The sequence below is a fragment of the Macaca nemestrina genome, chromosome 2, assembly GCF_043159975.1.
Source record: "Macaca nemestrina isolate mMacNem1 chromosome 2, mMacNem.hap1, whole genome shotgun sequence".
NCBI classification, from domain to species: domain Eukaryota; kingdom Metazoa; phylum Chordata; class Mammalia; order Primates; family Cercopithecidae; genus Macaca; species Macaca nemestrina.
The window spans coordinates 34,617,830-34,644,216 of record NC_092126.1 but is presented as its reverse complement, the minus strand read 5'-3'; the positions used below and the strand labels follow the sequence as shown (position 1 = coordinate 34,644,216).

Here is a 26,387-nt window from a genome sequence, read left to right as displayed (position 1 = left end):
CTTCACACTGATCCAGAGTGATTCAATATGAACTTACATGATGTCAAGTTATTCACCATTGCTCTTAAAGTCTAGAATCTTCAACATAGTCCACAAGGCACCATCTAACCCTTGATTGCCTCTCAAGCTTCACATTCCTCCTGTTCTCAGTGTCTCAGCCATGTTGACCTGAAGACTTTGCATACTATTCTTTTTTCTTTGAGATAGAGTCTCGCTCTGTCGCCTAGTGGTAAAATCATGGCTCACGGAAACCTCCACCTCCCAGGTTCAAGAGATTCTCCTGGCTCAGACTCCTGAGTAGCTGGGATTACAGGCACTCAACACTATGCCTGGCTAATTTTTTTGTATTCTTAGTAGAGATGGCATTTCACCATGTTGGCTAGGCTGGTTTCGAACTCCTGATCTCAGATGATCTGCCTGCCTCAGCTTCTGAATGCATGCTGTTCTTTCTGCTTGAAATGTTCTATCAATTATTTGGCTGACTCCTACTCGTGCATCAAATTCAACTTTAATGTTCCTTCCTCAGAAAATTATTTTCTGACCCCTAAGGGTATCCCTTTTATAATATCTAATCATGCTATTTACCCTTTCTCCATGGCTTTTATCCAGTTATGTAGGTATGTATTTGTACACTTCTTTATTTAATGTCTATCTCTTCCAAGAGGGCCCAGGTCAGTCTTGTGTTCCACTTAATCATGAGCACCTAGCACAGAACATGACATAAAGCGGGACCTCAATTGATATATGTTGACTAGATGATTGAAAAGGAATCTAGGCTGGGCTCACTTTGATACAGAGGTATTTAATGGCATAATCTGTCATATATCAGATAGCCAGGTTTCCTTTCAGGATTCCATACTGTGACCTTGGAACTGAACCAGCTGATTTTATGGTAATGAGGCCTTTCAAATTGTCAGCATGTGTATACTTCTGTTTACACTGTTGACCTTTGGTTTGGAGACCTCCTGTCCTCCTATCCAAACCCATTAGCTGATATGTGAGATCTCTCTGATATTCACAGCCAGCCACATCATTCAGGAAAGCCTGTGAATTTTCCTGTCCCCTGACTGCTATGTGCATAGGAAACATTGCCTTTTCACTGTGGTAGTTATAGCCATATATGGTTGGTGTTCACTTGTATCATGGTGCCAAACCAGAAGTATTTTGAAGGTCAATAAACTTGGAGCTATAAGAACCAAGGAGATTGTTTTCTCTTTGTTAGAATAATATAATGTCAGAGCTGGTGAGTGCCTGATAGTACTAATCTAAACCTTTATTGTACAAGTAAGAAATTTGAAGCCCATAGAAGTAAAGTAATTTCTCCAAGGTCAAACAGTTGTGTGACCCCTTTGTTCATTATACCCTGCATTTGTCTTAGTGACAAAAAATGTGCCAACTGACTTTAGGCTTATTTTTGGAATTTTTTTCTGAGTTGTAAAGAGGTAGAACAAAACAAAGGTACGGATGAAATGGGGGAGGGGACATAAATGTTATTTGTGATATAAGGGGAAGTCTCCATTTTTTGTCTCTCAAAATTGTGATCATAATTGTGATAATAAATGTAAGGATACCTAATTGCACAACTGTCCTTGGTACATATAAGGGGTCCACAGAAGTCATATGAACATGAATTCTCAAGGAAGTCCTAAAACACAGTCTCCAAACACATTATTATGATGCTTACTATTAAGACAATTAGATATGAATGTTGTTCTCTTATGGAATGTTGTTCTCTTTAAAAAAGAGTATTGCTGGTGAAAATGAGATTAATTCTTCCCCTTCCTGAGAAGCCGTCAGCTGTTTCTTCACTTTTTAATAAAATGGGTTTACCAATTTTGTCTTCATTGAAATAGTTTTCATTTCCTATCTTGAGACATTTTTGCAGTATTTGTATGCTGAGGCTGGATTTTGTTCAGTGGTAGTTGAGTTTCAAGAGCAATATTGCAAAAGATTCTGCCAGTCTAATCGGGAGAGCAAGTTTTGTTGGCTGTACTTCCTACCATAACTGAAACTTTCCCGAAATTTATGGGGAATGAGTAAGTGTAAGTTGTCTTTGCTAAAATATCAGGTAGTGATATTTCCTGTATGAAGTATCAACCTATGTGTTAATTCGAAGTATTTCTAATCAACACCCTTACCATCCTGTGTGTGAGCTCATTCTTTCTCACTTTGCAAAAATTCATTTGTCTTGTCTCATAGCACCTTATAAGAGGTACAGGCACGTGAACAGAGGTAGAAATTTTGAAAGCACCTGTTTCTGCAACTCCTATAATTATAGGAATCAGGTGTGAGAGCTCCCCACTGTTCAATAAGTCCTTTGCTACTTAAGGGAAAGAAGCCCTAAAGGGTGACAGAGTTTTCTTTAGGCTCCCATATGTAAGGGTCCAAAGAGAATCACATATAATTGGGAACTTTTCAATTGAGTCTGTACCAGTTGAAACAAGGAGGGGAGTTACTATTCACTGAGCAATTGCTATGTGGTGGACATTGTACTAAGTGCTCAATAGGGTTACCAAATTACAGGACTCCAGGAAGCATCACTCACATTGTACTTTGTATAAAATGTATCAAGGACAGTTGTGCAATTAGGTATTCTTACATTTATTATCACAATTATACATCTGTTCCATAGATAACCACACCAATAAATGAGTCCTTTGACTTCCAGTTTTTTTATTTAATTGGAAATCCAAGTAGAAGATTGGAAGAAAGAATGAGGTCAGGGTCTATGATCCCCTGCCCCTTTCTCTGCAAGGTCACCCTGAGCTGGTTGTATTGCTGATCTTTTCAAGACAACCTCTTCTATATAACCTTTTTCCTCTGGGTTCTGTCTCCTTCTATTTTCCCTTTGTACATATGGGTTACTGCAGTGTCCCTTGATGGTCTGCTGTATCATACTCATCCTAATTTTGGTATGCCATCTGTTTCCTATGGGGACCTTGACTCAACAGGGTGAACCCTTTCTGACTAGAAAGTTAAGGCGCTTTCCACTACCTCTTGTTAACATCCATTGGAAAATTCATTGGAAAGTGCCAATACTTTAACACGACTGTCTATTGAGTTAAATGAAGTCACTGGCTGCTGGCAAGACCTCCAGGGAATGCATCTTAAGTACCTACTTGCAAAATCTCCACAGTACATTTGTAAAAGCACTTGCAGACAAGAGGACCTGTCCTGCATGTGGATCTTATAGGTGGTGTAAAATGATTGTCCATTGATACACAATAGAATAGTACTTCCTATGAAAAGTGTTCTCTACTCCCAGAATCTTGTCAGGCAGCCAATACCACCTATACAGATTCATTCAATAGCATTAAGGCTTTGCATCTCCAGGAGAGCTCCTTTAAAGATTAAAAACCCCTGACACGGTACTCGCTTTTGATAGAATGGATAATTAGTTGGTGAGCTTTCCAAAAATAGAGATAGGCAGAAAAGAATGGGACACAGAAGGGGGTGAATTTTGATAAGGGAGGGAGAAAGTGTGAAAGAACAGCATTTGGGGCTTTGCTGAGGGAGCAGATCTGTGCAGGTGGTATGGTGCTGTGAGGGAGTCCTCGGAGGCCAAGCGCACTGTCTAACGGAGGCGATGTGAAGGCATGGAGAAGGGGCAGAAATCAGACATGAGACTGCTGATTTTTTATTTATTTTCCAACAGAAGAGAAGCCCAAAGCAGACAGATTTTCATGAGTGAGTCTTAAACTGGAGAGGGTCCCCATGAAGGAATAAGAAGGGGGAAAATGTTTTGGAGGGGATGTACCAAAGATCATTCAAATCCTGGTCTTTACCTGGGATCTCTAGTCCCTAGTGAGCTTAGTGTTTGTAATAAGGTGGTATCTGTGTTTCTTATCTGGCATGAATGAATGAGCAGCAAATAAGTGCAGCCTTCAAATGATTGGTGTTTTCTAACACAGAAGATCTGAAAATCTTTTTTTTTTTTTTTTGGTGAGGACAAGTTGGGGACTGATGATTGATGAAGAAAGGAGAGGAGAAGATGACAGGATACATAAAACTTAAACCTGACTGAACTCAGAAATCTTAGCCCAGAAGCAGGGGTATTTCTTTCTTTACAAGGCCTCCTTGATGGAGAGGGGACCTTGATCTAGAGATAAGAGTGGCTTCTTTGCAACTGTAGTTTAAAAGACTGTCTAGATCTGCTTTTCCTCAGCTAGTCGTAGGACTAGCAGTCTCTACTGGATGCCACCCAGAGCCTCCTCACTCACGGCAAATACCAGAAGCCAGGCTTCAATGCAGGAGCAGCCGGCTGTTGCTCATTCCCTTCCATTTTTCATGTCCCGACAGAGGTGTCAGGGAAGCAAAGTCTTCTCAAATGGAAGCTTCCCCCAGTGCATGCCTGGAGGCCTGACACTCTCCCATCTACATCAATCTTGCCTGGTTGGGGTGTGTACAGCACAGTGGTCACTTCGGGATGTTTGCTGTAACAAGCCTGGCCAAGTATAGGCATAGACAGGACACAGTGCTGTTTCCTTGTGGTGGTCACACCTCAGGCACATTCACTTGAATACAGCTTCAGGTCTGGAGGTAGACTTGGGAATGGTTTTTAGGGCCAGTCACTGCCAGGATGTTGTTGCTTTTTCAGGTTCCTCTTTGTAACAGATGGGTGATTTGTATTATTGAATGGCAAAGAAAAAAAGGCATTGGGGGGTCACTGGATTAAAAGGCTTGCTCCTTTGAATGGATTTGGGCTGCTTTCATAGTAAAATTCTCTTAGAATTTTTATAGCCAAGTAGATTTAAAGCAGGAATTACAAAGCTTTTGTGTTAAATACAATCCTAATCATATCTGCATTTTTTTAAGAAAAGAAGATTGTTATAAATTTTAGATAACATATACTTTAATTCATGGGTATGGTATATGTTAATTATGGTATAATTAATACATGCTTTTTCTGGATTTTGAACAGCGATATCATATAAGAACTCATGTTTACACAGTTTGCTTAATACTTTAAAACATAATCCTTCTTGTTTCTCTGCTATAAATGTAATATATGCATGTTCACTAAAAACCTAGAAAATTTTATCTACAACTTAGAAAATACCAAAATTCACAACACTAAAAATTAAAGTCACCTATAATCCCATGACTGTGAAAGAAATTAACATTAACATTGTGGTGTATTTTTCTCTAGGCTTTTATCTCATGCATACATCCAATATTTTTTAGTGGTTTTCATATATACAGTTAATGACATCAATAATGCAAATAGAAAAAAAATCAGAAATACTTTTCTTGCCATTTCTAAGGTTGTCCTTGAATGAGTGTTCTCTCAAGCATGATCCAGCTACTTTTATGTCCTGCTACAAAGACAAAGTCAGAAAACCATGGTGGCGATGTGGGAAGTAGAGACAGGCAGAGAAAAAAATGAAACTCTGGTTAATACTAAGAACAGAGGATAAACTGTCCTGCTGAGTGTATTTGGATAGTTGTTTTACACAGGGGGACAAAAAGATGATTTCTTTGATTAATTGATTAATTCATTCATCAATTAACAAACATTGATTGGCTTCTTAATTTGAGCCAAGCACTGAACTTGGCAATGGGGTAAAAATAAAAATAAGATATACCCTTGACCTCCAAGAGCACCCAGTCTGGAGTAGGGATCAGATAACTAACTCTGCAATGACAGTGAGATGTCATGACAGTAATAATTGAGCCACACGAGTGAGTGAAAGACAAGTCATTTGTAGTGGTAGGAAGGAAAGAAACATGGAGATGTGATGGGAGAAGGGCTCTCTGTGCTACATTAGGGAGTTTGCTCTTAATCCTGAAAGTGCCTGGGATCCACTAAAAGATTAGAGAGGGAAGTTAAATGATAACTTTTGTATTTTAGCCAACATAGTTGGAAACAAACAGGACTTTGACATCAGACAGCTGCATGACTCTCTGAAAAGCAAAACAAAACCAACCAAAAAGCAAACGAACAAAAAAAAAAGATTCTTTGAATCTTAATTAATCCATCTGTAAAATGGGAATGATGATGACTATTTGCAAGGTTGTTATGAGTGTTAAATAAGACAGTAAATTATAAAAAGTCACTGAAATCTAATAGATGGTCAGTAAATGGCACTAGCTATTGTCAGTTGCAAGGCATGCAAGTTCCTTTAGTCCAGCTTGTTCTGTCTTGCTCCTTCCTCTCTCCCACACCCTGATTCTTCTATACCCCTCTCTTATCACCCCATCCTCAGACCCCTACTCCTTCGCCCAAGCTGTTTCATCTCTCCAGTAGGCTTTTTTTTACCTGTCTATTGCCTGCTTTAAAACTACAACCCATTCTTCAAGACTTGGCTCAAATAGTCACCTTTCTCTATTCTAAAGGAATTTTGGAGACAGAACAGAAATGGAACATTTCTCACTCAAAATTGGGAGACTGAATTTAAAAGGGTGGGATTATCAGTTGCTGATATTTTGCTTACTGAGGTTTGCAAGTACCAACTTTAAAATAGTTCATTCCCACTTAAAATAGCTGAACATCAAAGTGTGTTCCTCTGGAGGAAGGTCCTCAGGTTGGTAACTGACTCAGGGATATCAGCTTTCATCTCTGGTTTTGTCTCCTTCCCCATCTCAAAAAGCTTTTCTTATTTTACTGACATTTTAATTCTTCTGTATCCTCCTATATCTCCATGTTTCTTTTCATTATAATTGTTTTCTTATTTCATGTTGTTCATATCTTTATTTTCAAATCTATTTGTTACAAGTATTATTATTTTTCATCTTAAATTCTTAGTGCGTCTGTTCTAGTAATTCTGCTTCAATCAACAAATGTTTATTGTTGAACCGTCTTTGTTTTTTTACAGTGCTTGTCACAGGCTAACCTTGAAGGAAGGCAGCAAAGACGGTTAATGTATGCATATGTAACAAACCTGCACATTGTGCACATGTACCCCAGAACTTAAAGTATAATTAAAAAAAAAAAAAACAAAAAAACAGTTTTTCTGCATCCCAGTTTTTCACTGCCAGCACTCCATCACCTTGGGGTTTCTCACAATTTTTTTGTTAACCCGTCTGATTCATACCTGCCTCTTCTTTCTGTAAATTCTCCATGGTTAATCCTATTAGAGGAAGCTCAGCAGCTTATGCTAGTTGGCCATCTTATTAATTACCTTTAAAAATCACACTTTATTTTATTTAACTTGTGTAAGCTTTAAATGGTGTGTGGGGGTGTGTGTGTGTGTTTCTATTAGTCTCTTTATTCCATCAGCAGAGAAGAAAGAATCAACTCTGTTTCTGACATTCTCACTCTCCTGTCCAGGAAGGTGGAAAACGTGTCTCGTGTCCCTAGGTTCCCTGGAATCTCAATAAATGCAGGATAATATGGTGACTAGTCACCAAAAGTCAGAATGCCTATGTTTATTTCTCAAGTGTTCATTTGACGTGTAGCTCTAGGGAGGCTGCCCAGTCAGAGACTTAATACTTTCTAGATTAGGAGTGTCTTAGTGCATCCTACAGAGGGTTGATGCAAGAGTTCGAGGCATTTACATGTGTATGTGTTTTAGAATAGTGTTGGCCACATCATGAGAATACATTGATATATTTTCTCTTCTTTCTCTTTCTATATTTTTCTCCCCTATTCCCAAACCAAATGTTGTCATTCAGGTAGAAGGGTACAAATCTTTTTTTTGTCTCCTTCCAGGAGAACCTTTTGAGCACAATTGTAAGTTTATTTATTTTTTATGTCTTGTACTAGTTGATGGAATTCAGATGGAAAGATGGAGGGCCTATACCCTCATGGAGGTTATAGTTTTGTGGAGAAAGCAGGCAAAAGTTACTCGATGAATTTGATCAAATGAGCTAACTCTGCTGGCATCATGGTGATCCCAGGGTGTTACGAGAGCATTGAGGTGGGACAGCCAACTCAGCCTAGGAATGACTCTGGGTGGCTCTGGCTCCTTAGCCACCCAGATGTTTGAGCTGAAATGTGGTATGTCGTGTGGGTTTGTGTGTGTGTAGAGTGCAAGGGGGAATAGAATAGAAGGGCATCCAAAGCAAAAGGAAAGTACAAAATTATGAGAGAGAGAGAGAAGAACAAGAGAGAGAACCAGAGAGAGAGACTTTTAGCAATCTCAGATGATGAGAGGATGGAATCCTCAGATTTTGAGAGTGAAATGTCTTTATGAAGATGAATTCACAGAAAAATTCAATGTGAAGAGAAAAATCTTGCAATCAGTGCTTGCGCCCAAGAAACAGGATCTGTCCTAGCTTAAGTTATGCTTCGAGGTTGCTACTAACAAGGTTACAGTACCATTTGGAAAAACCAAAGAAGAGGTGGGAGCTGAAGGAGAACAGATAGCATGTTGCATTTGTGATCCTGCTATTTGATCCCCAGGGACATATAAGTCACTAAGTCATTACATCAACTGGTTGATAACACCTACATTTACATTGATTAGTTTAAGGGTTTAATTTCCTTTATAGCCAAAAATTACACTTTATGTCACCATTGTTTCTATTACATCCTTTCTAGGGACTGAAAATACTATTACTGGTCTAGCTAGACACACCTCTATACTAGTGGTTTTCAAATTCTGAGGCATATTAGAATAGCCTAAGGAATTTTAAAAAATGTCAACATTCAAGCCTTATTCCATTTAACTTAGAATATCTGAGATAAAACACAGGTGCCAGCATTTTTTTTTAAAGATCTCCAAGTAATTCCTGGGTGCAGCAAAGTTTTGGAACCACTGCTCTACACATTTCAAGATAATTTAGTACTTTCTTTGCATTCTAGATGCTTTTACTCTCCTGTTTGGTAATTTCTGTGATTTACAGTAAATCATTTCTATGATGATGTCTATGATATTTAGTGAAGTGCTTGAGCTAAGTTCATGGCTGAATTGAGTGGTATGACTCAGATTTCTACTTCTCTTGCCTTATCCCTCCCACTCCTCCTTCACTGCCCCAACTGATAAGGTTGGAAGTTGGGATGGGGGATGGAGATGAATACCTATCCAGGGAAGGAAACACATAAGGTCTTAGCAGCTGTAAGGGAGACAAGATATGTCATGTGACTATTGTTAGCTATACCTCTGATGAGAACGATTCAGGACTTTTGTTCTTTCAGTGTCCTTGATGAGTCCCCAGGGGGCATGTAATGTCTGGAAGACCCTGCAAGTAGCCACTATCACAAGGTGAGCCACTGACCCAAATCTCTCTTGAGTCTCCTGTTCTGTTGAATTAAGCCGGGTCACATAAGAGTCAGGAGGGTCCCTTTGGTCTTTTGGATTCAGAGGAGAATAAGGCAGCCACTGGCCCCTTGATCCCTTTAGTTTCTCCTTCTGGGTCTTACTTTCGGTGGAGAGAGGAGGATTAGAAAGAAAACCTTGGGGTGATATGGGAGTCATTTTCCTTAGGGCCTAAGGCTCAGCTGACATGAGCCACTAGCCCACATGAGGCATTTTACCCCAGACTCCTCTTTGGTTCTGTTGGATTTATTCATTCATTCATTCATTCATTCATTCATATATTTATTTTTTGAGACAGAGTCTAGCTCTGTCACCCAGGCTGGAGTACAATGGTGCAATCTTGGCTCACTGCAACTTCCACTGCCCAGGCTCAAGTGATTCTCCTGCCTTGGCCTCCCAAGTAGCTGGTACTACAGGCATGCATCACCATGCCCAGCTAATTTTTGTATTTTTAGTAGAGACAGAGTTTCACCATATTGGCCAGGCTGGTCTCAAACTCCTGACCTCAAGTGATCTACCCCACCTTGGCCTCCCAAAGTGCTGGAAATACAGGCATGAGCCACCATGCCCAGCCAGTTCTGTTGGATTTTCTGCACGTCCCCTGGCCTCTCACAGGCCTTATAGTCCCTGCTCCACATTCTCAGAACTAGTGAGATCTCTCTGCACGGTGCAAGAGTCCTGAGGGAGCAGACTGAATGTCTGGTGACAAGATTTTATACACACAAACACAGACACACACATTTTTGTCTCTGCTTCTTTGGTCCTACTATCAGTACAAAAGAAGACTATGATAAAGCAAAAGTTATTTGTAGCAGGCTTTTTCATTGAACTAAACTCTGACTTTCAAGTTAAAATAAAGTTAATTCATTTTTAAACCTCCCATGAACTAATTGCTTTACAGAACTTGCCAAAAGAGTCCTACATGTTCAACAAACCAGTCCAACTTATAATAAAACCTGTTTGTTTTAAAGGTTTTGGCCCAAACCAAAATATACAAACAGCTTTTAACATGAACCATTTTAATTTACAGTCTTGATCTATAATAATTATTTATCTTTAAATCATAGTTCTTTCAAATTATATGAGCTTTAAGTGTGGGCACTTGGGCATTTACTATTAATATATTGTGGACCACAGGACAGGAGAAATGGAAACAGACATAACACTTTTAGAGGATCTACTATATTTGTTATTATGCTTGCTTCTTTTATGTCTATTCTCTCCTCTAATTCTCACAATAGTCTTGAGAGATAGCTATTTCTTTCTTTTTAGAATAAGAAAACAGAGGTACAGAGAAGTTATGTCACAATTAGAGAATGTTTAGCAAATTAATGTCCATGAGTTTCCAAAGCACTTTTGACCATATGTTATGTAGCACCCAACTGATACTTATCCATTTGAACATCTCATGCCCTCCAGATGCAGCATGCTGTTTCTGTGTTTTCACCATTCTTTGATAACTGGTCATACAGATGGGCATTTCCTGTCTTCTTTACTTAACTTCTTCAAGTTTAGATCGGGCTCTGGGTTTAGCTTAAGACCCGTCTCTCCTAGTTTATAGATGAGGTAGTGATGATTCTGTATAAAGCCACTAAACCAGTTCTGGCATGAAGAAGGCTGCTTGCACTCTTAACAATAGCAAAGGCATGGAATCAACCTAGGTGCCCATCAACAGTGGATTGGATAAAGAAAGTGTGGTACATATACACCATGGAACACTACACAGCCATATAAAATAACAAAATCATGTCCTTTGCAGCAACATGAATGCAGCTGGAGGCCATTGTCCTGAGTGAATTAATGTAGGAACAGAAAACCTAATACCACATGTTCTCACTCGTAAATGGAAGGTAAACATTGGGTACTCATGTACGTAAAGATGGCAACAATAGAAACTGGAGACTACTAGTTGGGGGCAAGGGTTGAATAACTGACTATTGAGTACTATGCTCAGAACATAGGTGGGTGATGAGATCAGTCATACCCCAAACCTCAGCATCATACAATATGCCCAGGTAACAAACCTGTACATGTGCCCCCTGAATCTAAAATAAAAATTGAAATTATATTAAAAAGAGCCTGCTTGATAAATAGTACCTTCTCTCTTCTCTCTAGTTTGGACCAAAGCATCTCTATCTTCTCTGGGTTTTATGATCACTGACTTGGTCTTTGCTAATTACTTTGATGATTCATCATGTATCTACTTGCAGAACTCTCTTTTATATTAACCCAGGTAACAATGATTGTTTAGCACTTACTCTGTGCTCTATATCTGCATTGTTGCTCACTGAATCCTCACAACAGTGCTAAGGTGGATCCTGTTATTAGTTCCATTTTGCAGGTGAGGAAAACAAAGTACACCTTGCCTATCGTTATGGTTCGTAAACCATGGAGGTAGAATGTGAACTCCGGATATCTGATTAAAAAGCCTACACATTTAAATATCATACTCTAGTACCATCCTTGAATAAATATTTCATGTACTTGATCACTCTGAAAGTTTTTCAAAGGCAGTGACCACGATTTATTATTTCAGAGCTCCTCATGGCACACGATCGAGTATTGGGCATACGGTAGCTGCTCGGTAATTAATAAGTTGAATTTTAGGGGTCTTAGGGATAAAGAGAGAGTGTCTATGACTATGAACGTCTCTTTGCAGTTATCTGTGAAATTATAAGAATTTGCCTCATTTGCTACTTGGACTGTTCACCTCCAGTGAAACAGACCAACACGAAGACTGGCGTCTGAGAGACCTGAGGGTTAAAGAATGTAGATCTGGTGTACTAATCCAGTTGGTGGTAGAAGTAGGAATAGTTTGGTTCTTTTTGCCCAGAAGTGACATCATTTCTTCTTGGGGGAATTGGGTTTCTGAGAGGCAGAGGCAAAGTTGTCACTCTTGTCACCACCCTTTGGTGCCACCCAGTAAGTGTCAACTGTGTGGGAGCAATGCTGTCAGCCCATCAGGTGGGACAGGAAGCCTTTATTCTGCTCATCAGCTTAACTTCTGGTTATGCCATACCACTGTAAGGATACCAGACCATCAGACATCTTCTTTACCTTCAGCCATTTACCATGTAAATCTGTCTTTGAGGCAGTATCAGTGACAAGCTCAATTTGGGGAGAGGGAGGAAGGAGAATCGAGGAGCAGTGCCCTTCTGGATGAAATGCTTGGAGTCTTACACCCATGAACATTTGGTTCTGAGATTTGACGAACAAATGATGAACATTTGTTTCAGAACATTTGGTTCTGAGATGACACCATAGATCATATTTGTTATATTTCTAGGTCAACTGACATTTTAAGGGCCTCGTTCCTGGTTCTAGAGATTTATTTTCTTATCAGCATCTGGAGCCACTGATTTTAAAATACCCCCACACGCAAGATATCTGTCATCAATTGATTTAGGAGGCTCCACTTCCAGTCTGTCCTGCCTTGAATATTTGTCAAACAGTCCTTGATCCTTAGCCACTAGGACTTTGCAGACATGTAAACTAATAGCTATAGCATGTATGTGATAATTAGTGTAAGAGGATGCTAAACCAGAACTGTAGGAACACAAATTAAGGAATGACTAAGAAAGGTAAGGGGGAGGTCATGAAAATTTTGTCAAGGGATTAAAATTGGGCCAGGAAAGAGAAATAAATGAGTAAAATTTTTTTCACATAAATAAATCTACACATAATTCCATGGGTCTTCTAGGACTTGAAAGTACGAGAAGGAAAATGAGACTACAGCAATTTAAAGTGTCTGGGGAATAATGGGCCTGATCAATAAAAGTAGGAAAAATCAGTGATTCTAGGCTAAGAAATGTAGGCTTTGGCCTGCACCTTTCAGGTATCCACAGAAGGATGTTGGGCAGTGGAGTGACCTGATCAGATTTGAGTTTAACAATTTGCCAAACGTTCCTAAGCAACTCATACCTGCTGACTGCAATGAGGAATAAATTACAATGGATCCAGGTTAGCGAGAATGAGAGAAGTGACTCTGACTCATTTGAGGTTTGTTTCCTCAGCTTTTGCCTTATCTCTATTACTGCTTTCTTTTAATTAAATTTTGTCAGTTTAAAAATATTCATATATTCACTTATTCACTCGCTTATTATAGTTTTCTTTTTAAGTATCGCCTAGTTAGATGTTAAAGATAATCTAAGAGAGTGTTGGTCCTTTAGTAAGAGAATTTTACCTCTTCATGATCAATAACATATTAGATAGGTTGACTCTATTTCTTCCACCTATTATTTACATTTTAAGTAAACTTTTATCTGAGTACAACAAACATACAGAATAGTACACACATTGTAAATATACAGCTGGGTGAATTTTACAAAGCAAACCCTCCTAAATCAAGATGTAGTTTATTTCTGCACCCAAGAAGGCTTCTTGTATCCCTCTCATCATTGCATTCACAAAAGGTAACCATCGTTCTGCCTTTATCGTTATAATTGATTTTGGCCTGATTTTGAACTTCACAAAATTGGGATCATACAGCATGTACTGTTTTGTATTTAGCCTATTTTGTTCAACATTATGTCTAGATTTATCCATGTTGGCAAGTGTATCAAACGGTCATCCAGTTTCATTGCTATATGGCATTCCATCTTATGAACTGACCACAATCTAGTTATTCCCCATCCTTTTCTTAGGCTGCATGTTGCTGTTGTTATTTCTGATTTACTCGTTCAGGATTGGAAAGAAATATATCTAGCTGGCATTTACCAGTGGACAGATTAAGTGGAGTCTCATCAATCCTCTTCACTATTCACTTAGTGCTAGCATTTGCTACTTCTTAGTTGAATATCTGAAGGTCATCTTAATATACCTGACTTAAGTTGCTGAATCCAACAGGCATTTATTTAGAGTCGACCTTCCAGGCTAGGGCTGGAACTCGGACTTAACCACAAGCTCAGCACCCAGTGTAGTACCTGAAAGACAGCACTTCCTACACTGCACTATTTCCTGGGCATTCTCACTTCAGCTCCCTACAACACTTTTCGTAGTAAATAAAATATTCCCAAATGCAATATGCCTCTACCTGTTACTCTTTAGCCTCTAGCATTTTAAAAACATTTTTTCTTCTCTGTTAATCATTTGTCTTCTAATGTGTTTCATTTGTCTTCTAATGTGTTTTTGTGATTAAATAATTTTGGGAAATATTATATACCATATATCTCCTTTTTGGAGATTCACAGTGCAAATTAACATACTAATGACTCTCAAATGTCCTGTTACAAAAAACCTGTTTTATGTTATAAAGTCTACTGTTGTTCCTTTTAAAATTATCTATTAGCACCTCATAGAATAACAGTTCCATAGAACACATCTCTGTAGAAAACAGCCAGAGGAAATTCCCCATGTTTTTTCTTTTGCTTATTTGTTACTTGTTTTTCCTTTCTGGTGTGATTGTCAGCTTCTGAGTCTGACAAGCAGACTTAATCTTTTCTAAATATTTATTTGCCTGTTCATTTCTCCATCAGCCTGGAAACTCCATGAAGATAGAAACCTTGTCTTTTCATTTTTGTATCTACCAGTACCTACCATGGTTCTCAGCACATACTTGAAGTATTAAATAAATATTTTGTGTCCAAATGAGCATTATATCACATTCTGGGACTTCTGGCATTAAGGGACTCAAATTGAATTGTAAAAGGAACCTAGATCTTGAGGTATGTAAAGGAAGGAAGAATAACATTATACACAAAATCCTGCACTTTTGAGTTAAAAAATCTGACTAAATTCTGCTTCCTCCATTTTTGGGTTGTGAAATCTAGCAATTTATTTAGATTTTCTGAATCTCAATTTTCTCATTTGTAAAATGGAAACAATATCAATAGCTGCCTTCCATAACTCTTGAAAGGATTAAATTTGATCATATTATGGGAAGCACTGGGACAGGCACATCATTATCCAAAAGTGCTTGCCCCTGAGTATTACTGTTGCCTGTGAGTATTCTACATCTGGTGCTTGTTTCTCTAGTCTCTCTCTACCCACACTGGGAACTGCAGGTTTTCTTGTACTGGAGTTCTTTTCACGTTCAGTGGGGACTAGAAATCCACAGAATTCTCAGCTGCCATACACAAGGCATCTGCCAGATTTCTTCCTCGTCTGAAAATGTCTTCCACAGTCTTGCCCTGGTCCACTGTCTTGATCAATTCACCCAATGTTCCCTTCTACAGCAAGAGGCCCTCCGAAGTTTCTCTGTGCTAGTGGGGAGAACTTGTGTCTTTCTTTTTCTATCTATTGCTGTCAAACTCCTTCAGTGAATGTACATTTCTCACATTGTTACATGAAAGTAACCCTACCTGGTATTCAGACTCAAGAAGTCTCACCAGTAAGGAGAGAGAGAGAGAGCGCAAGAACATATGAATTTGTGTGTGTGTGTCTGTGTATGAATGTTGACAGCAGACACCACTCCTTCCATGTCTGTAGTGGCTTTCCCCCTCCCGAAAGCATCACTCAAGTGTCTGTAATAGCTGGTCATGAGTCTGAGTGCAGCAACAAACACGATGTATCTTCCAACATGTCCTCCCTTTCAAACATCCCTCTCTTCAACTTCAAAAACACTCACCTCACATGCTACTTCTTCCTAAATTCTAGTCCCTTCTTTGTTTTCATCCATAGCAACACTAGCAAGGTCATTTACCACAAAGCTTATGTTGTCCCACTTGGAAACTTTTAGCAGAAACATGATTACATGTTGGACATTAAGGTACTGCCACGTTAGAAAGAAATTCTAAGGGGAGCTTTGCTCCAATATTGTCCTCAAGGTCTTTCCTCATGAATTGCCACTTCACTCTTCCATGCATGTAGATTGCAGACATTGCTAGTGAATCATGCTATTCATTCTCATGCTGTCTCCACAAGTAAGGTGGGCAGTCACCACTACTCAACAGGCACTGGCAGATGATGAAAAGCCTAGCAGCTAAACTTGAGCCTGTTAAGTCTTTTGAGCACTTCTTCATTCAGTCTCCACCAAATAGGGCAATGACAGACTTATCTTATAAAAGAGTCCTGTTTTCATGAGTTGCTTTGTTCTTCAGGAAAAACAAAGAAAAGAAACAAACAGTAGTTCAGTATGTCCAGTGCATGTCACTAGCCACAAGTTGCTGTTTAGATTTAAATTAAAATAAAAGTGAATTAAAAATATATCTCCTCAATTGCCCTAGCCACAGTTCAAGTGCTTAATGGCGACCTGTGGCTAGTAGCCACTATATTGTCCATCACCAATACAGAATGTTTCCATCATTACACATTTCTACTGGGCAACGCTGAACTAGAGATTGTGCTCTTTATCCAGAAAAGGTATTTCTTTTTATACTTTGTTATCTATTCAAAGCCCTCTTCTTTCCCAAAACACACCGTGTTGTCCTCTGCCAACTAAGCAAAAGTATGTCAATTAAAAAAGTACATGAAACAATTCTTAAAGGAGACAGCATGGAAGCAGAACAAGACCCATAAGTAGATCAGTTATCATGCTTTCTCAAGGAAACTGGCTTCTGGCTTCATATGTTGTCTGGAGTTTCTCCCGTTGAACATAAGAATAATCTTGCTCTTTTTTTTTTTTTTTAATCTGGAAATGCAAAATCTATGTTGTGAGCCCCCCAGCTTCCTGTTAACGTGACCCTAGTGGAAGAATCCAAACTATGATTTTATTAAGAAGCGAAAATAACTGAACAAAAGAAGACTGAGATTTGATCTTTCTACTTGGTAAATTTAGTTGCCTGAGAAACAAGAGCAAATTATTTCAGTGCCAAAATAATAAAACATTATTTAAATTTGCTTTATCTCTCTTATTCAGGAACTATAGTTGCCTTTGGTATGCTGGGAATAGGAGGGGCTGTGACAGGGAGAATATAGTCATTTATACTATTTCTCTTGAGATTTAGTTCAAGTTTAACTCTTAAAAGTTTCTGTCAGTGTTTAAAATTATTCGGTTATATTTATACATCAAATTCTTCTCATAAAGATGGGAAACATTTGAGTGCTATAAAGTTAATATAAATGTGATGCAATAAACATAGTTACTTTCTGGAGAAATCTCATCTTTATGAATCATTGTCGGAGTCAAAATTGTAAGCCCAGAAGTTCCTAAGAACATCAATGTATCTGATTCCATATACACATTTCCCCAAGAAGTTGTTTTTCAAGAAATGAGATCTCTGCTAGATATTTTCTTTTGGTCTCTCTGTTGTCTCAAATTATAAAGCTCAGGAAATGATTGAAATAATTATTTATTGCATCTGAGATTTGGTATGGTATGTTCCAGAAAAACATCCATGTATGCATATTGTCCATTTTGAATGCATGTGACAATTGTCATATTGTTAATTCATGTACTCATATTGTCATATTATTCATGAAAACCATGGCCTTTTGTGTTTCACATGGTTTGTATCTGTGTTTGCTGGGTGTTGTAGCTCCACCATCTATAACTCCTCAAATGCTCAGTGTTTGAAATAATCGGAGTAGGGACATTAAGTTCTTGGACCCTCAACTTGTTGATGAAGCTACTGTTGCGTTTAGAGTGACTTGAGCAGCCTTGGGAATAAAGGAAGTAAAGTGAATTTTTAAGGACTGCCAGAGCACAATCTCATTAATATATACACTACACCTTAGAGATCTATTAGGATTGGAATAGGGTTGAAGTTTGCCTTGGTCTGGTCTAAAAAGAAAGTAATCGTTAAGCAAATTATAAATCATTTTATAAGAAATGGTCAAAAACACAGGCTTTAGAGGCCACTAGACCCAGGTTTAATTCCTGGCTCTGTCACTTACTATGACATTGGGATAAGTTATTTAACCACCACATCTATAAAATGAGGCTGACAATACTGATCTCAAGAAGTTATCTCAAGGAATAAATACAACAGTTTGGTTTATTACTGTAGTTAATATTAGTAGCTAGGAAAGCAAGTTTTTCTTTCTCTTTTTTGAGACAGAATTTCACTCTTGTTGCTCAGGCTGGAGTGCAGTGGCGCGACCTTGGCTCACTGCAACCTCCGTCTCCCGGGTTCAAGCGATTCTCCTGCCTCAGCCTCCCGAGTAGCTGGGATTACAGGCATGCACCACCACACCCAGCTAATTTTGTATTTTCAGTAGAGACATAGTTTCTCCATGTTGGTCAGGCTGGTCTCGAACTCCCGACCTCAGGTGATGCACCCACCTCGGCCTCCCAAAGTAACCTGGGATTACAGGTGTGAGCCACCATGCCCGCCCAAAAGCAAGTTATTTTTAAAAGAGAATTACTAAACATTGTATGTTGTGTTTGTACTGCTAAAATGAGAGCAGAGGGGCCCTGAGCAGGGTGAGTAATGATTAAGGTAGTGAGAGGAAAGAAACCCAGAAGGCAGATTAATTTACAAAATAAAGGACTCTCTGTGAAATGGGGGGAAAAAAGAATCTAAAATCTAAAGGACTTTAGAGAGAAGGGGAAGAGACAGAGAGAGGGAGAGACAGTCACCAGGTGACATTTAGGGTAGCTAGATGGGCCAAGAAAATTTTGGCAGATGTTCTGTGGTGTAAATCCCCACCTGTCACTTTTTTTGAGAGTCTTCTTAAGCAGCTAACGTACAAGGAGGCAGAATAGCAAAGAGGTTAAGGGCATAAGTTCTGTACGTGGAGGTCCTGGGTTCAAATCCTTGCTTTGCCACTTTGTGACTGGAGAGCTATGTGCAGTTGTTGCACCTTTCTAGGGTGCAATTTCTTGCCTATGAAATGGAAATGGGTATCCTAATAGGACCTACAAAAGGATTATCCTGAGGATCTGATGACCTATTACTGAATGCTGGGAAGATATATAAGAATTTAACGAACGTTCTATGAACTAGTGGTCCAATTAAAAAACAGCAGCAATGGTAACAGTAATTTGCATTTATTGAGTGCTCATTATGGCCCAGGTACTCTTCTGAGGACCTTATGTGGATTATTCACTGAATTCTGAACACAGCTCTACAAAGTAGGAACTATTATTATCCCCATTTTAAAGATGGCAAAACATATACAGAGAATTCAAGTAACTTACTCAAGGTCACACAATAAGTAAATAGTGTTACTGGCAGTGAATCCATGTGAGTTTGCAATTCTTGCCCCCTCAGAGGAAAGAATTCGACCAAGGAGGCAGAAGGCAGAAGGAGAGACCAAGGCAAGGTTTAGAGCAGAAGTGAAGTTTATTAAAAAGCTTTAGAACAGATACAAAAGGAAAGAACATACACTTGGAAGAGGGCCAAGCAGGCAACTTGACAGACAAGTGCACAGTTTGACCTTTTGACTTGGGGTTTCATATATGAACACACTTCTGGGGTCTTGCATCCCTTCTTCCCTGATTCTTCCCTTGGGGTGGGTTGTCCACATGCACAGTGACCTGCCAGCACTTGGGAGGGGAGCACGAGCAGTGTGTTTACTGGAGCTGTACGCGTGCTCATTTGAGGCATTCTTTCCTTACCAGTGGAATGCCCCTGATGGTTATGTACCAGTGAAATGGTACCATTTTGCTTCCTAATATGCATGCTTGAGCCTACTCGCCCAACTGCTGAAATCTTATCCAAAAGCTGCTGATCATCAGTTTCAGGTGTTTTTATCTATGGAGACTGCCTTTCCCTGGCACTGGCTGTGACTAATTATTATTTTAGAGAGACAGTGTGACAACTTCCTGACCATCACCTGATGGTCGCCTGACATTCCTGATGGAGTGGGGGGAGCCCTCTTTTACATTATTCATGCCTGACTAGCTACCTACTTGAACAACAGTAGAGCTGTGATTCAAACTCAAATGCTCCAATACTAGATCTGCACTCTTATCCCTGTGTTATCCTGCATCTCATATACAAGTGTCTGTTCCTAAGATAAGTAATATCTGGGGGAAGTTTGCCTTGTTTTATAGATGCTTGGTTTGTACTAAGCAACCTTGTTACTCAAGGCGTAGTCCGCAGGCTAGCAGGATCAACAACATCTGGGAGCAGAATCTCAGGCCCTCATCCACACTCTTGAAACAGAAACTACATTTTAACCACTTCCCAGGTGATTTGTGATCATGGTCAAGTCTGAGATGCACTGCTCCAGAATATGAAACTTTAGGCAGGTGGACTATCTCATTTATACCTCCATCCCTTACAGTGTCTGCCACAGTGCTTGCCACCTATGGGTAAGTGCAAGATAGATCTCCTCTTGATCTGAGGCATGTTGACTAGGAAATGGATTGACAAGTCTGAGTGGAATAACACCTTGTTAATCTCTGGTTGAGTGAGTGGATGTTCAGTGCCTCCAGCATTCAGCACAACATCAGGCACATAGCAGATCCCTTATACAAGTTTCTTGAATTGTGATGGAAATGTTGTGAGATAGAGACATCCAGCACCCCAGCCTTCCCTGCATGTACTATGACATTTTAAAAGGCTGAATAATGCCAAGGCAAGCAGAAGAGTGATTATGCACTTATTCTTGACACAGTCTTAAGACAAGCTCTGCTCAACTGGTTCCCCTGTAAACTCAAGCTGATTCTCTTCCCTCTTGAGTTCTCTATTGTCTTTGTGTTGTTTGCAGCTCCTTCAGAAACTAATTAAGTTTCAGGATCAGTTTGTCCTGTTAGAGAATGTGAATATGCTGAAGTGGTAGTTTTTAATAACTTAAATTATCTGAGTGAAAGGACAATTATAATTTGCTTCTAAAATTGGCCAAAAGTCAGCTTTTATCAAAATAATTCTCAGCAGACATTAGTCTCCCTAAAACCAAGGTATTGTGTGAAAGGCAACAAAGAGGATTTAAATCAGCCATGGAGAATGTATTGATAATCTGGCTATATTAATCCTGTTCTCTAGCAGAGTGTGAAATTACTTGTTTACTCCACTTATCTGGGCCTAGAGGTAGCTGATCACTCGTTGACAGAGCCATATTTTATGATCACCTTTCAGCAGTGAGCTTCAGCTGGAACAGAGCCAAACAATTTGATTTCACTGTCCTGTGTACTACCTCCAAAGTCAAGGTCAGGCACAAGAACTCATGAACTCCAGTATATTTTGTCAGGGCTTTCATTTGTGCAGGCACCAGGAGGTAAGCTGTGGACCCTGAGTATAATTGTGAAAAGCTGGGAATTTTGTCTTTAGTATCTCCATATTGCTTACCTGTACCCTATCCCTCTAGAAATGAAGGTTTATGTTGGCTTCATCACCAGACCAGAAATATTACCAAGATGAGCACTACTGAGGATGCAGTAAAGTATAAGAAGTAGTCCCTGATCTAAAGGAGTTTACACACACACACACATACACATACACCTTGGAGCGCCTCTTGAATCTGTTTGTATTATTAATAATTATTGGTTGCTAGATAATATTACCACAAATTTAGCAGCTTAAAACAGCCTATATTTATTATCTCACTGTTTCTGTAGGTCAGAAATACTGTTACAGGTTATTCGGATTCACTGTCTCCAAGTCTCACAAGTTTGCAATTGAGGTGTCAGTCAGGGCTACTGTCACATCTGAGGTTCAACTGGAGAATGATCTACTTCCAAGCTCACATGGTTGTTGGCAGAATCCATTTCCTTTCAACGTGTTGGACTGAAAGTCTCAGTTTCTGGCTGGCTATTGGATGAATGTTACCCTCAGTTCCTTGCCTCCCAACATGGCCACTTCATTAAAACCAACAAGGGAGAGAGTCTCTTATCAAGATGGTGTCATTATCTGAGGTATCATGAAGGCAGAGGTGACATTCCATTGCTTTTGCCATATTTTATTCGTTAAAAGCAAGTCACAAGTCTCACCCACACTCAAAGTGAGGGTGTTATACAGGGCATGAATACCAGGAGGTGGCCATCTTAGCCTCTGTCTGCCACACCACTCCTAATTTTTAATTCCAGCTGTACTGCTCTAGTTCTCTTCCAAACAGAAAACAGAATCATCTCTATTGATTCAAGAGATTTTAATGAAAAGAAAATTTACTGTTATGTGGTCAAAGTTAAAGGAATTTATAAGGAGGTTCCTAGAGACCAACCATTGTGGTAAAATAGACCCAATGATATTCTGCCTACATGCCCTTTATCCAGTAAGTGCATCCCTCCCTCAAGGACTGCCAAGTGTTAACTGATAATGGCTCATGGCTGCCTCTTTTCTGGGGAATGCCTGATTGCTTTCAGTCAAGGTGAGGAAGCAGCAAATCTAAGAGTTTATGCCCCCTCATCCCTAGCATGACTCTCACATGGAGTTAAAATAGGCTGAACCTCTTTCCTTAAGGGTACAATTCATGTCCCAGAGCCCCCATGGAATCAGATTAAAGCTGGACTCCAGCTGAGACCACCTCTTTGCTTCCTGCCCTTTTCTTCTCTCCTCTGAGAGAAGGAAATCAACTGCATCTGAATCCCTGTTTCAGGCTTTGCTTCTAGGATGCCCACCTTAAGACTGGCAGGAAAACATTACAACTCATAAGACTGAAGGAGTAAGGCGAGGAAACAGTGTTGTTACTAAGGCCAGTGATATCTGGAGGCTTGCAGATAGAACTATGGTCATTTGCTTGGCTACTGCTAACGATCAGGGTAGGAGTTGGGAGGAAATATGCTGTTCTGTCTCTCTCCTTTCCCCAAAACTGCATCCTTTTAGTGAAACCCAACGTAACACTTGCCAACAATGTGCTGGCAGTCAATGGAGGTAAGCCTTTTAGGGCCCTGAGCAGAGGGAAGAAAGTAGAATCAATGGGAAAAGGAGGAATAGAAAGTGACCAGCAAAACAGCCTCATATGATTACAAATGTTTTTTCTCTCCTGCAGTCCAACCATCATATTAGTACTAGACTGATATTTATCAAATATTTATTTGATCATGCCCATTTCCCAGCTTCAAATTGTCTGTTTCTCATTGCTTAAAGAAGTGATCCATAAAATTTCTGAATCATGTATTCCATTGATTAAAAAAACTCTAAACATGTGCCTCCAGTTTATATATTTATTCTTTTATAAACTACTTAAATTTACTATCATTAATAATTCAGAGCAAGAACTACATACGTTGATATAGAATATCCTATAGTGATTGCATGTATCAATCCATATTTCAAGAAGTCTTGATAAGTTTTAATTATCTTGGGCAATTATTAACACATGTGATAAGATTGCCACCATTTTAAGCAAGCATGATGGCCAACGGGAACCTCAGACTAGGAGAAAAATGTGCCACCTCTGCTATTTCATGGTGTTTGGTTGCCTACATTATTATTAATTTTTTTTACATTCAATAAGATTTCTTTGCAATAATCCATTGGAGAGGTAGGGATAGTTAAAACTATATATTATCATCTAAAATTCACTTAACCAGACCCATTTGAACCAAAAGCGTTGTAACAACCTGGAAATGAGTAAATGAGGGAGGATGAGACAATTGACCCCTCTGCATTGTGGGAATCCTGCCATTCCCATCAGATGCCTTGTGAATTGCACATAACATGTGACTATCTTTTATATGGAGCAAGAAAGGGCTTTTATGGAGTATAGGATTCCCATAGAGCCAGCTGATGCTTTGGAAAGAACACTGATTGATGAATAAATTGTCTATCTTAGGAAGTTGATAAAGCAGCTTCACAATATTAGAAGAGCTGTCACCATTGTTTTACTGTCTGACTTGTGAACCTGTGAGAGTTATTGACTCATGTGTATGAATCCTCAGATAAACAGATTTGAAAGATGACTGTGTGCTCTTGGAGGGTAGTATGCTCAGACTGTGCAGGTTTCAAATACAGAAGACGTTTAAATGGACTTATAGAAGTTTGGTCTTAATAGTGAGACATCTAAGAGGTTTTCGGTTGGTAGTGAAAGCATGAATGATTTTATCTGGAGATAAGTCAGAACACAATAACAATAGCTGCTACTATCAGAGCATCCACAATATACCTGGTATTGTGGTAATCACGTTACATATATTATTTAATCTGCTCTTTACAGCAACTCTTCAAGATAGGTATTACTGTCTGAGACGTTAAATACCCTGACCAAGGATATATGGTCAGTGAATGGAGGAGTCGGGATTTGAATCTGGAATTCTCTGTCTCCTTGACGTAGTCTTTTTGCATTATACCTCACAATCAAGACTGATATTAGAGACATCCCATATTCCATCGTAGCTTGCATAGTATTTTGCATACAATATGTATGTAAAAATACAATATGTATTTCCTAACACATATTAAAACTGTTGATTTGGAAGAGATGGACATGGCATTAGCCTATAAGGATAGGGAAAGTTAGAAGGACAGTGATGGCTCTTGGAGATAGGAGAGGCCAGTGAAGGCTGCAGAAGAGGAGTATAGATTCCAAGGAGCCAGCTAATGCATTGGGAAAAGCAGAACTCAGGAAGATATTTATTGAAGAATAAGCTGTTCTTACCAAACAGTTGATAAAGAGAGTTTGTAGCACACTTACAAACCTGTCTGAACACAAAACCATCTTCCCAACAGCTGATTATCTCCCTCCCTTGACTTTGTTGTAAATTTCATTTTCTGTATACTCTGTCACCTATGTTGCTGTAGTGATTGATCTGCTCACAACTTGTAAAAATATAGGGAAAATGGTTTTTGAAGCTATAGACTTATAATTTGTGCATTTTCTGTATTTGAATATAATTTATTTACGAATAGAAGGGATGTATGACTCTGTACGGAGGTTGAAATAAATCAAGGATATTTGTTGTATCCACTGTTCCTTGGTATATTTGAACAGTTCTCCAGCTAAAGGTTTTACCTGTGGTAAAAATAGCTTTGGGCTGGCAGATAGAAAACTGGTACTCCAGTCCCAGCTCTGCCATTAGAATAATTGCATAATATGGGCAAGCTGCCAATCCTCTCTGAGCTTGAATTTTTTCATCTGTAAAAAACAAATGTCCCAAAGTCCCTATTAATGTTCACTTTGGTAGAAGATAGAACAGTTTTCATCTTAAAACTAATTTCCCAACATATATTAAAACCAGAATTGCAACTCTCCAAAACTACAAATTTCCGTTACCTAATATTTTAGAACTGAGGTTGGTGAACATTTTCTGAAGAGGGCCACATAATAAATATTTTAGGCTTTGTGGTACCGCAATCTCTATTGCAACTACTCAATTCTGCCATTGTAGTGAAAGCAACCGCAGATAAATACATCAATATATAAATGAAGAAGCATGCCTGTGTTCCAATAAAATGCTGTTGGTGTGCATGAGAGAGAGTGTGTGTGTGTGTGTGTGTGTGTGTGTGTGTGTGTGTGTGTGAAATACATAAATACATAAATGAATAAACATGCCTGTGTTCCAATAAAATGCTGTTGGTGTGATTGTGTGTGTGTGTGTGTGTAATGTGTAATGTTGAAGCATAGCCATCATCCTGTAAAAGAGGTGGCATGCTGTACTCAGTTGAACCTGGTGTAGTGCTGGTACCAAGGGGAAGCTCACTAAATATTCGTGGAAGAAGGGAAGGAGAGAAAGGGGAATTATTCCCATTTTATAGATGAAGAAATTCCACTGCAGAGCCCCAATGCCATGTGAGGTTGAGGAAACCATTGTCATTTTCCCTAATGAATCTACAAAGACACAGAATTCCATAAGCAAGGTATTGAATTTTGCTCCTTAGAGAATCCTACAGGTCCAGTCCTCTTCAGAGAAGGAGAGCACTGGTGGCCTCTGGTGGATCACTGGGACTCTGGGATGCAAAGTGTTGTTATAAAGGATATCACATGGAGATGGGCAGGGGTGGGGGGCCTGCAGTGCTTAAATGTAGCTGCTGTTTCCACAAGTTCAGAATAGGAAGCTTTGTGTTTTTCCTCCCTATCACTTTCTCCCTTTTGATTCTGAGTTCTGATATGGCAGGTGGGAGTGGGAAAGGGAAAGGTGAGAATAGGCTCATGCATTTGGGGACAGGGACTCAGATGCTGGGCCTCTGTCTTGGAGCTGGCTTGCTGATGGCATTTTGAGAAGATGGGCAAAGTTTTAGGGGTGGGAAATTTGGCTGCTTCTTCAGAAAGAACGATATACTTCTCCATGCCATCACATAGGAGTTGAGTTGGATTTTTAGTCTTGAAAACTTGAGATGTGATTAAATTGATGAACCAACAATCATCTGTACAATTTCACACAAGTCATACACTTATTGAAGAGCTGGGTTACAGTTTGCAGCCTATTGAACTAATTCATTAATTTTATTTCACAGGCTAAAAATTTTACTATGCAAATGTATGCAA

General features: G+C 39.2%; 1 protein-coding gene across 4 annotated transcripts in view; it reads left to right on the top strand.

Annotated features, from left to right (window-relative positions):
- The window catches only part of LOC105490381 (copine 4), a 505,490-nt gene that overhangs the window by 93,575 nt on the left and 385,528 nt on the right, over nucleotides 1-26,387 (top strand). The window lies entirely within an intron of this gene.